Source organism: Prionailurus viverrinus, chromosome C1 (genome assembly GCF_022837055.1).
Source record: "Prionailurus viverrinus isolate Anna chromosome C1, UM_Priviv_1.0, whole genome shotgun sequence".
Classification (NCBI taxonomy): Eukaryota; Metazoa; Chordata; class Mammalia; order Carnivora; family Felidae; genus Prionailurus; species Prionailurus viverrinus.
In genome coordinates, this window is record NC_062568.1 from 154149979 (window position 1) to 154161025 (window position 11047).

Genomic DNA, 11047 nt, shown 5'->3' on the forward strand with positions numbered 1-11047 from the left:
CAGACAGAGACCCAGTAAAAACAGAGAACTACAGGCCAATATCCCTGATGAATATGGATGCAAAAATTCTCAATAAGATACTAGCAAATCGAATTCAACAGCATATAAAAAGAATTATTCACCATGATCAAGTGGGATTCATTCCTGGGATGCAGGTCTGGTTCAACATTCTCAAATCAATCAACGTGATACATCACATTAACAAAAAAAAAAAAGAGAAGAACCATATGATCCTGTCAATCGATGCAGAAAAGGCCTTCGACAAAATCCAGCACCCTTTCTTAATAAAAACCCTTGAGAAAGTCGGGATAGAAGGAACATACTTAAAGATCATAAAAGCCATTTATGACAAGCCCACAGCTAACATCATCCTCAACGGGGAAAAACTGAGAGCTTTTTCCCTGAGATCAGGAACACGACAAGGATGCCCACTCTCACCGCTGCTGTTTAACATAGTGCTGGAAGTTCTAGCATCAGCAATCAGACAACAAAAGGAAATCAAAGGCATCAAAATTGGCAAAGATGAAGTCAAGCTTTCGCTTTTTGCAGATGACATGATATTACACATGGAAAATCCGACAGACTCCACCAAAAGTATGCTAGAACTGATACATGAATTCAGCAAAGTTGCAGGATACAAAATCAATGTACAGAAATCAGTTGCATTCTTATACACTAACAATGAAGCAACAGAAAGACAAATAAAGAAACTGATCCCATTCACAATTGCACCAAGAAGCATAAAATACCTAGGAATAAATCTAACCAAAGATGTAAAGGATCTGTATGCTGAAAACTATAGAAAGCTTATGAAGGAAATTGAAGAAGATATAAAGAGATGGAAAGACATTCCCTGCTCATGGATTGGAAGAATAAATATTGTCAAAATGTCAATACTACCCAAAGCTATCTACACATTCAATGCAATCCCAATCAAAATTGCACCAGCATTCTTCTCGAAACTAGAACAAGCAATCCTAAAATTCATATGGAACCACAAAAGGCCCCGAATAGCCAAAGGAATTTTGAAGAAGAAGACCAAAGCAGGAGGCATCACAATCCCAGACTTTAGCCTCTACTACAAAGCTGTCATCATCAAGACAGCATGGTATTGGCACAAAAACAGACACACAGACCAAGGGAATAGAATAGAAACCCCAGAACTAGACCCACAAACGTATGGCCAACTCATCTTTGACAAAGCAGGAAAGAACATCCAATGGAAAAAAGACAGCCTCTTTAACAAATGGTGCTGGGAGAACTGAACAGCAACATGCAGAAGGTTGAAACTAGACCACTTTCTCACACCATTCACAAAAATAAACTCAAAATGGATAAAGGACCTAAATGTGAGACAGGAAACCATCAAAACCTTAGAGGAGAAAGCAGGAAAAGACCTCTCTGACCTCAGCCGTAGCAATCTCTTACTCGACACATCCCCAAAGGCAAGGGAATTAAAAGCAAAAGGGAATTACTGGGACCTTATGAAGATAAAAAACTTCTGCACAGCAAAGGAAACAACCAACAAAACTAAAAGGCAACCAACGGAATGGGAAAAGATATTCGCAAATGACATATCGGACAAAGGGCTAGTATCCAAAATCTATAAAGAGTTCACCAAACTCCACACCCGAAAAACAAATAACCCAGTGAAGAAATGGGCAGAAACATGAATAGACACTTCTCTAAAGAAGAGTTCCGGATGGCCAACAGGCACATGAAAAGATGTTCAGCGTCGCTCCTTATCAGGGAAATACAAATCAAAACCACACTCAGGTATCACCTCATGCCAGTCAGAGTGGCCAAAATGAACAAATCAGGAGACTATAGATGCTGGAGAGGATGTGGAGAAACGGGAACCCTCTTGCACTGTTGATGGGAATGCAAATAGGTGCAGCCGCTCTGGAAAGCAGTGTGAAGGTTCCTCAGAAAATTAAAAATAGACGTACCCTATGACCCAGCAATAGCACTGCTAGGAATTTATCCAAGGGATACAGGAGTACTGATGCATAGGGGCACTTGTACCCCAATGTTCATAGCAGCACTCTCAACAATAGCAAATTATGGAAAGAGCCTAAATGTCCATCAACTGATGAATGGATAAAGAAATTGTGGTTTATATACACAATGGAATACTACGTGGCAATGAGAAAAAATGAAATATGGCCTTTTGTAGCAACGTGGATGGAACTGGAGAGTGTGATGCTAAGTGAAATAAGCCATACAGAGAAAGACATATACCATATGGTTTCACTCTTATGTGGATCCTGAGAAACTTAACAGGAACCCATGGGGGAGGGGAAGGAAAAAAAAAAAAAAAGAGGTTAGAGTGGGAGAGAGCCAAAGCATAAGAGACTGTTGAAAACTGAGAACAAACTGAGGGTTGATGGGGGGTGGGAGGGAGGGGAGGGTGGGTGATGGGTATTGAGGAGGGCACCTTTTGGGATGAGCACTGGGTGTTGTATGGAAACCAATTTGTCTATAAATTTCATATATATATATATATAAAAAGAAAAATCATAAGTTGAACCATCATAAATAAATTGGAGATCATCTGTAAAAAAAAAAAAAACATAGAAGAATAAATTACCAGAAAAGGAAATGGTGTTTATATACTGACACCCTCAAATGTCTACCATTACCCTAATTATGTTTCTCCATTTCAAAGTTATATTTACTAGGACATGTAAAGTTTATACATGAGAAATATACCAACCAAACCATACCAATAAACAAAAAGGACTGCATTGTCAAATTAAAGATTAGAAATAAAAATACTTCTTGTAAAGCCTGATTCTCACCTTGAATCATGCATGAAATAAAAATCAACAAAATAATGTGAGAGGATCATGTAAGTGTTCTTTTAATGGATTGTGTCTTAATAAATATCTCATTTTTTCAAGACTTCATCCAAATATACTATTTATACCTTTACCATGCCACTTTACTCTGATAAGAAAATTTCCCCTAACTAAAGCATGAAAATGGATATGAAATAATACTAAAATATTTAATTACTGTCTATAAATTACCATTTTTTTAGTACATATAAAAATTAGGGGAATATTTTTATAGATTTGAATTTTCTTTAGAAACAGTTCCAAATTTGTATTATGTTTGCAAAAAAAGAAAATTGCTTTACTTCTGCTCAGTAAATGTAAATAATGTACAGTAATACACATAGTATAATATAATACCATTATAACATACACTTATGTACAAATACTAATATTATATATAGAAATCTCTCAGTGAGAGGTTTTTTTTTCCACTTTTAGGAACTAAAACACAAACCTGATTATCTTATTTAAAAGATATATTTTTTATTTAGCTCCATACTTGTTCATTTTTTAACTCCTAAGGATGAAAAAATATTCTGATTAAAGGACAATAAGAGAAAATTTAATCTCTAGATTGCCAGTTTCCATCCCCAATTTCTTTTTAAGTAGGCTCCACACCTAATGTCGGGCTTAAACTCATAATCTGGAGACCAAGAGTTTCATGCTCTGTTGACTGAGCCAGATAGACACCCTTCTATTCCAAGAAGGTTTTTTTTCAATAATTTTTTGAGATATTCAAAATTAACGACTTGTGTTGCAACTCTACTGAGTCAGATAAAATAGTGCAAAATAAAATTTCCTGATGGAATAGTTTACAAATAAATAAGCAAAACTTGTTCATTAGTATACTAATTAGTTAGGAATCAGTAAGTTATTTGAGCATTTAAAATATTACTTTATTAATCATTACAACTCCCTTTATTGATACTATTAATAAAATTTTCCCTATGCAATGTAATATTTACTCCAGATTCTCCTAGAACTATCATAAATTTTTAAATTTTTTTAATATTTATTTTTGAGAGAGAGAGACAGCATGAATGGGGGAGGGGTAGAGAGAGGGGGAGGCACAGAATCCAAGCAGGCTCCAGGCTCTGAGCTGTCAGCACAGAGCCTGACACAGGGCTCAAACTCACAGACTGTGACATCATGACCTGAGCTGAAGTCCAATGCTTAACCATCTGAGCCACCCAGGCACCCAAACTATCATAAATTGCCAAGTGAAGAAATTGCTCTTTGTATTAGAGTTACTTATACCCTCATATTTATTTACTTTATGGTTGAGATTATGAGCAAGCATTGTCACCAAAAAGTTGAAAAGTAATTTATAAATCAAAGATTATAATTAAAAATAATAATTGGATTTTATAGGTACTTGTGATCTTTCAGAGTATTTCTCATCAGTGTATTCTATTTGTTATTAAATTCAGTTAGTAATTATTTAGAAGTTCCTACACATAAGATGCTAAATATAGGGGCATAATATATGTATAAATGATGCTCCAGTTCTAAAATAGCACAATATTTTACTGTGTAGTTAACAATGCCAAAATAATAAAAATACAAATATGTAAGTATTTAAATTGATAAGGTATATTAAGGGAGTTCAGATAAGAGATTCTTTTTTCTGGTAATAAATGCAGCATATAATATTCAACATATAATAATTCAATATATAATACTATACTAAGTATCAATAATATAGAAATTATCAATATAGGCCAAGTCCACGTACTCAAGGAGCTTTTTTCTTGTACACAGAGAAACATAGTAAAGAATAAAGTAATGTGCTAAGTGATAACAAATATTGTGAAGAAAACAAAATTGTGTAACAATGGGAAAAAGGGTTTCTGCTTTTAGATTAATCTCTCTGAGGTGATACTTATGCAGAACAGAATAACTTGAAGAAGATAAGATGAGATTATTTGACAAGAGATCATCTTAGCCAGAGAGAAAAGTAAGTACAGTAGCCTCCCCCTTATCTCTGGGGATGTTCCAAGACCCCCAGCAGATCCCTGAAACCATGAAGAGTACCAAACCTTACATACACTATATGAATTTCTGATACAAGCAACCATGATAAAGTTTAATTTATGCATTAGGGACAGGAAGACATTAACAACAATAACCAATCATAAAATAGAACAGATATAACAATATATTGTAATAAAAGTTACATGAAAGTTGCTCTCTCAAAATATTTTATTGTACTGTACTTGCCCTCCTCCTTTTTGTAACAATGTGAGATGATAAAGTGTCTATGTGATGGAATGAGAGGGAGTAAAAAACATGGGAATTGTTACAGCATTAGGCTACTATTGACCTTCTGACAATACATCAGGAGGAACATCTGCTTTCAGACCACAGTTGAACATGGGTAACTGAAACCACGGAAAGCAAAACCATGGATAAGGGAGGACTACTGAACATTGATGTCCTGCATATCATCAAAATGTAGCAAGGATGCCAATGAAGCTATGGAATGAGTGGCTGGGAGAGTGTTACGGAATGTTTTCAGAAAGGTAACCAAGAGTCCATCTTGGCACTCTGACAGTGGTGAAAAGAAACTACGAAATGAGAGTGGAAACAGAGAGATCAACTAGGAGACTATTGCCATAACCAAATAAAAAATGAAGGTATCTTGACTCTAGCTTCTCTGGTGGAATTTGGTCTCAAGTCTGATAGTTTTCTGGCTGCAACTTATACCATTGGTTCTCCTCGGTCTCCAGCCTGCCAACTGCAGATTTGGGGATTTTTCAGCCTCCATTACCATGTGAGCCAATTCCTTATTTTATACAGATATGCCAAATATATAATGTATAAGTAGACTATATATACAATCTAATGATTATTATTTATATAGTATTAATAATTAAGAAAGAAATAAATGCATAAAAATATATAGCATATATTGCTCTGTTTCTCTGGAGAATTGCAATACATATGATTACTTTCTTTTTAATACTTTGAGAACTGCCAAACTGTTTTACAATGTAGCTGCAACATTTTGTATTTCTGATCAGCAATATATGAGGTTTCTACCTTTTTCCCATCTTTGCAACTTGTTATTTTCATCTTATTGGGAACTAAGTGTTATCTGACTGCACTTTTTTTTAAATTTTTTTTAAAGTTTATTTTTGAGACAGAGAGAGACAGAGCATGAATGGGGGAGGGTCAGAGAGAGAGGGAGACACAGAATCCGAAACAGGCTCTAGGCTCTGAGCGGTCAGCCCAGAGCCCGACGCGGGGCTCGAACTCACGGACTGCGAGATCATGACCTGAGCTGAAGTTGGCCGCTTAACCGACTAGCCAACCAGGCGCCCCCTGACTGCACTTTTGACTTACATTTCCCTAATGACTAAGGTGTTCAACATCTCTTCATACGCTTATTAGCCATTTGTATATATGCTGCAAAATGATTATTCTAATCTTTTCACGTTTTATATTGGGTTATTATTTCATTGTTGAGTTGTACGAGTTTATATATATATATATATAGATCACACACACACACACAAGTCGGGATATATATATATATATATATATATATATATATATATATGAGTCGGGATATATATATATGTATATATGTGTATACATATATACATATATATATGTATATGTGTGTGTATATATATATATATATATATATATATATATATATATCACTCTAGTTTCAAGTCTCTAATCAGACATATGATTTGCAAACATCTCCCCTGACTCTTTGGGTTATCTTTTCACTTAATAGAATCTTTTGAAGTACAAAGTTTTTTTCTTGTAAAAAATTTTGATAAAGTCAATTTTGTTTTTACCTGTGCTTTTTGTTTCACATCTAATTTCTTCTAAGAATTACTTTTAAGAGTTATGTAGCTTGTACTCTTAATTTACATTTTGTTTTGACTTAAATTTTGTATATGGTCTGATGCTGGGGTTCAACTGCATTCAAACCATTGACAAAAAGTCTCTTATTTCCCCCACTGTATTTTATCAGCATCTGCATTGAAAATCAATGGACTATAACTGTAACTGGTTATTGTGGGGACTCTTAATTTTACTTCATTAATCTATGTGTCTATACTTCAGTTAGTTCCACACTATCTTGATTACTATAGCTTAATAAAGAGTTCTGAAGTGTGAATCCCCCAACTTTATTATTCCTTTTCAAGACTGTTTTGGTTACCCTGGGCTCTTTGCTTTTCCGTATGAATTTTAGGGTTATCTTGTTAATATCTGAAAAAAGGAAGATGGGATTTTGACAGAGGGTTGCATTAACTCTGTAAATCAATTTGGGGAGTATTGCCATCTTAATATTATTATAATTCATGTATACAGACTATCTTTCCATTGATTTAAGTCTAATGTTTTCCAATAATGCTTTATCATTTCAACATACAATGAGTTTCGAAGTATTAACTCCCTCTTCTACTTTTTAAAGAATTTGTGAATGATTGGTATTAATTCTGCCTTAAATGTTAGTGAAATTCGCCAGGAATGATACATAGAACTGTTTTGGAGTGTGTGTATGTGCATATATGCCTTTTTTTTTTTTAATTACTAATTCAATATCTTGTTACAGGTTAATTCAGATTTCTATTTCTTCTTGAGTCAGTTTTATTAGTTTGTCTCTTTTTAGAAATTGTCCATTCCATCTAAGTTATATAATTTGTTGGCATGTAATTCATATTATTCCTTGTTTTCCTTTGCATTTCTGTAAGTTCCATAGTGATATCCCTATCTCACTCATAGTTTTAGTACTTTGAATCTTCTCTCCCCTTTTCTTGGTCAGTCTAGCTAAAGGTTTGTAAATTTTGTTGATCTTCTAGAACTAATGCTTGGTCTCATTGACTTACTTTTTCCATTTTCTGTTTCATTTATTGGTAGATCCATATATATTTGTATATATTATTATAAAATGCCCTTTATTATCTCTACTAATATTTTTCTTATTTAATAATTTTTTTTAATTCTGTTTTATCTAGTAGGTACTGCAATTCACTTTTAGTTACTATTTGTATGAGGTATTTTTTTTCCATTCTTTCACCTTCAGTCTATTTGTGTCTTTTAATCTAGAGTATGTCTCTTTTAGGCAGCATAATTTGATCATTATTCTTTAATGTATTCTTCCAATCTCTTTTGACTGGAATGATTAGTCCATTTATATTTAACATAATTACTGATTATATAGTATTTATGTCTAACATTTTGTTTTTATGTTTTATATGCTTTCTATTCCTCTATTCCCACAGTACAGCCTTCTTTTGTGCTAAATCAATATTTTATAATTGTTATGTAAATTTTTGTTTTATTTTATATTTTCAGGTATTTTCTTAGTATTTTCTCTGTGGATTACAATAACCATTTAACTTAAAATAATCAACTGCAGATTTTAACATATTAGATTATAAGAGTTTGCTTCAATATGTCTCCATCCATTCCTATTTTATGCTATTTGGGTCATACAAAATGTGTCTTTATAGATCATAAATTAATTAACAGCATTATAATCATTTTTTATGCAGTTGTCTTTTAAATAAGATAGAACAATAGTTACCAAAAAATACATTTATACTGTCTTTTATATATACCTATGTAGTTGCTCTTTATCTCTTTATGGATTTAAATTATCATCTAGTGTTATGGCATTACAGTCTGAAGGACTCCTTTTAGTACATCTTTTAGTGTTGGTCTGCTAGTGATGAATCCTCTCAGCTTTATTTCAGTAAGTCTTAACTTCTAGCTTGTCTTTGATGGGTAGTTTTGCTGGATATAGAATTCTTGATTGACACTTTCAGTGTGTTATTCCACTGTATTCCAGCACCCATTGTCTCTGATAACAAATGTTATCAGAGCTAATCTTATTAAAGACTTATTGTAAGTAAGAAGCTATTTTTTGTTAGCTGCTTTCCATCTTTTCTTGCCTTTAGCTTATGATAGTTTGCTATAATGTGTCTAGGTGTGGATCCTTTCGATTTTATATTCCATGAAGCTCACTGAGTTTCATGGATGTGTACATTAATGTTTTTCATCAAATTTGGGAAATTATATCCATTATTTCATCAAATACCATTCTGGTCCTTTCTTTCTCTTCTCTTTTGTATCTCCCATTGTGTACGTTAGTATACTTGAGGATGTCTCACGGGTTTGTGAGACTTTGTTCATTTTTATGTACTCCTTTTCTTCTATTTGTCAGACTTCATAATATTCAATGACTTCCCTTTCATTTAAAAATTTTATGCTTGTCTAGTACAAATTCCACATATGCTCAGAATTTTCCCAAGATTACAAAAATATTTACCTATATTTTCTAATGAAAATTATAAGTTAGATTTTTATTTTAAGTACTTGGCCCATTTGGGATTTATGATATGTGGAATAAGGAAAAGATAAAGTTGTATCTTATTTCAAAATAAATAGTAATATTTACATTATGGATCTGTCATTGCATATTCCAACTTCCTCCCCTCTATTTCATGCACAAGAGAAATATGAATGTGACAGTCAAGATATGATACATAACAGAATATTGTAGAATTCATTAACTTGAAACTTAATTAAAGCTAAGTTGGAAAACAACAGTCATATAGCTAATGTTAACACAATATTACTTGAACACTTAAGAATGCCACACTTAGTATAAATCCAACCCAATAAACATTTATCAAATTTGTTACTGTAATTCCTGTTTTCCTTTGACAAAACCAGTATTACAGAAACTGCTAATTTTCCATGAAAACCATTTTATTCTTCCTAGCTAGATTTCCCAGCTTCTCCTGTAGATAGGTCTTGTCATGTGACTGCAGGCTATTCTATGAAATGCTAATAAATTATGTGTCATTTTCAGGTAAAGCCCAGAATAATTTCCATGAGAATTCCTCCATGCTCTTAACCTTCCTAGCTTATTTAAATGGTATGAATGATGATAACCCTGAAACCACATGTTTAAGATGTAAAGATGCCAAGATGCCATTAAACTGAGTCTTTGAGTAACCACTAGTAGGGAATTGCTCCCCTAGCACTATATTCTGGAACAGTCCTAAATGAGTGAGCAAGAAATAATACTTCTATTTCATTTAGTAATTACACTTGGGGTCTGTTTTGAGGCTGTAAAGTGGAATGCCGCTGGGAAAAATGTAAAATATATGGTTTTGTCATAATGATTAGGAAGCAGACTGATTGAATTTCCCTGGCATGGGAGCCTCTGCAGAAGGAGAAGGAAAGATGGACATGGACAAATGGATTCATTTAGAGCTGCGAAACAGGACATCCTCTGACGTGAAATAGATTGTCCTCAACAACTGCCAGTTGATTGAAGGCAAAACTGAAGCCCTCCCAGATGAATCTGAAGAACTGGAGTTCTTAAGTACAATCAATGTAGGCCTTGCCTCAGTCACAAACTTACCAATGTTAGACTTAAGAAGCTTGAACTAAATGATAACAGAATCTCAGGGGACCTGGAAGTATTGGCAGAAAACTGTCCTAACCTCACACATATAAATTAAGTGGCAACAAAAGTAAAGACCTTAGCACAATGAAACCACTGAGAAAGTTAGAAAACCTCAAGAGCTTAGACCTTTTCGATTGTAGGTAACCGACCTGAACGATTATAAGAAAACATGTTGAAGCTCCTCCCGCAGCTCAGGTATATCTTAATGGCTGCGACTGGGATGACAAGGTCCCCAATCAGATGCTGATGACTATGTGGAGGACCTAGACAAGATGAGGAGGACGAAGATGAGGAAGAGTATGGTGAAAATTCTCAGGTAGTAGAAAACGAGGGGAATGGAAAGGAGAAGGAAGAACAAGATGAAGAGAGTTGTAATGATTGGAACATAGATGATAAAGAAAATAAAGACAATGTTGGTGAAGAAGAAAGGAGTCAGAAGCAAAAATGAAAACCTGTAAATGAAGGAGATGATGATGACTAAGTGGAATAACCTATTTTGAAAAATTCCTATTGTGGTTTGACTATTTTTACCCACCCTCCTCCCCCAAATCCCACTTTCTGAATTTTTTTTTTCTGGTTGTAACAATGTTGTGGGAACAAAAAGGGGAGAATTGTACTAGGGGGTTGTGATGGGAGGGAGTGAGACAGAAGGTTGAATACAGTACCATTTTTACTGCCACTCTATTTTCCCCTTACTTTTTCTGTCTAGTTTTGTCCCCGTAAATGCAATAGCTGAGTACACACCAAGTGAGCATTTTTCCTT

The 11047-nt window shown here is 34.0% G+C and overlaps 1 pseudogene; it reads left to right on the forward strand.

Moving 5' to 3' along the window:
- Window positions 1-10058: 10058 nt before the first annotated feature.
- LOC125173920 (putative acidic leucine-rich nuclear phosphoprotein 32 family member C) lies at window positions 10059-10765 on the forward strand (annotated as a pseudogene).
- Window positions 10766-11047: the final 282 nt, after the last annotated feature.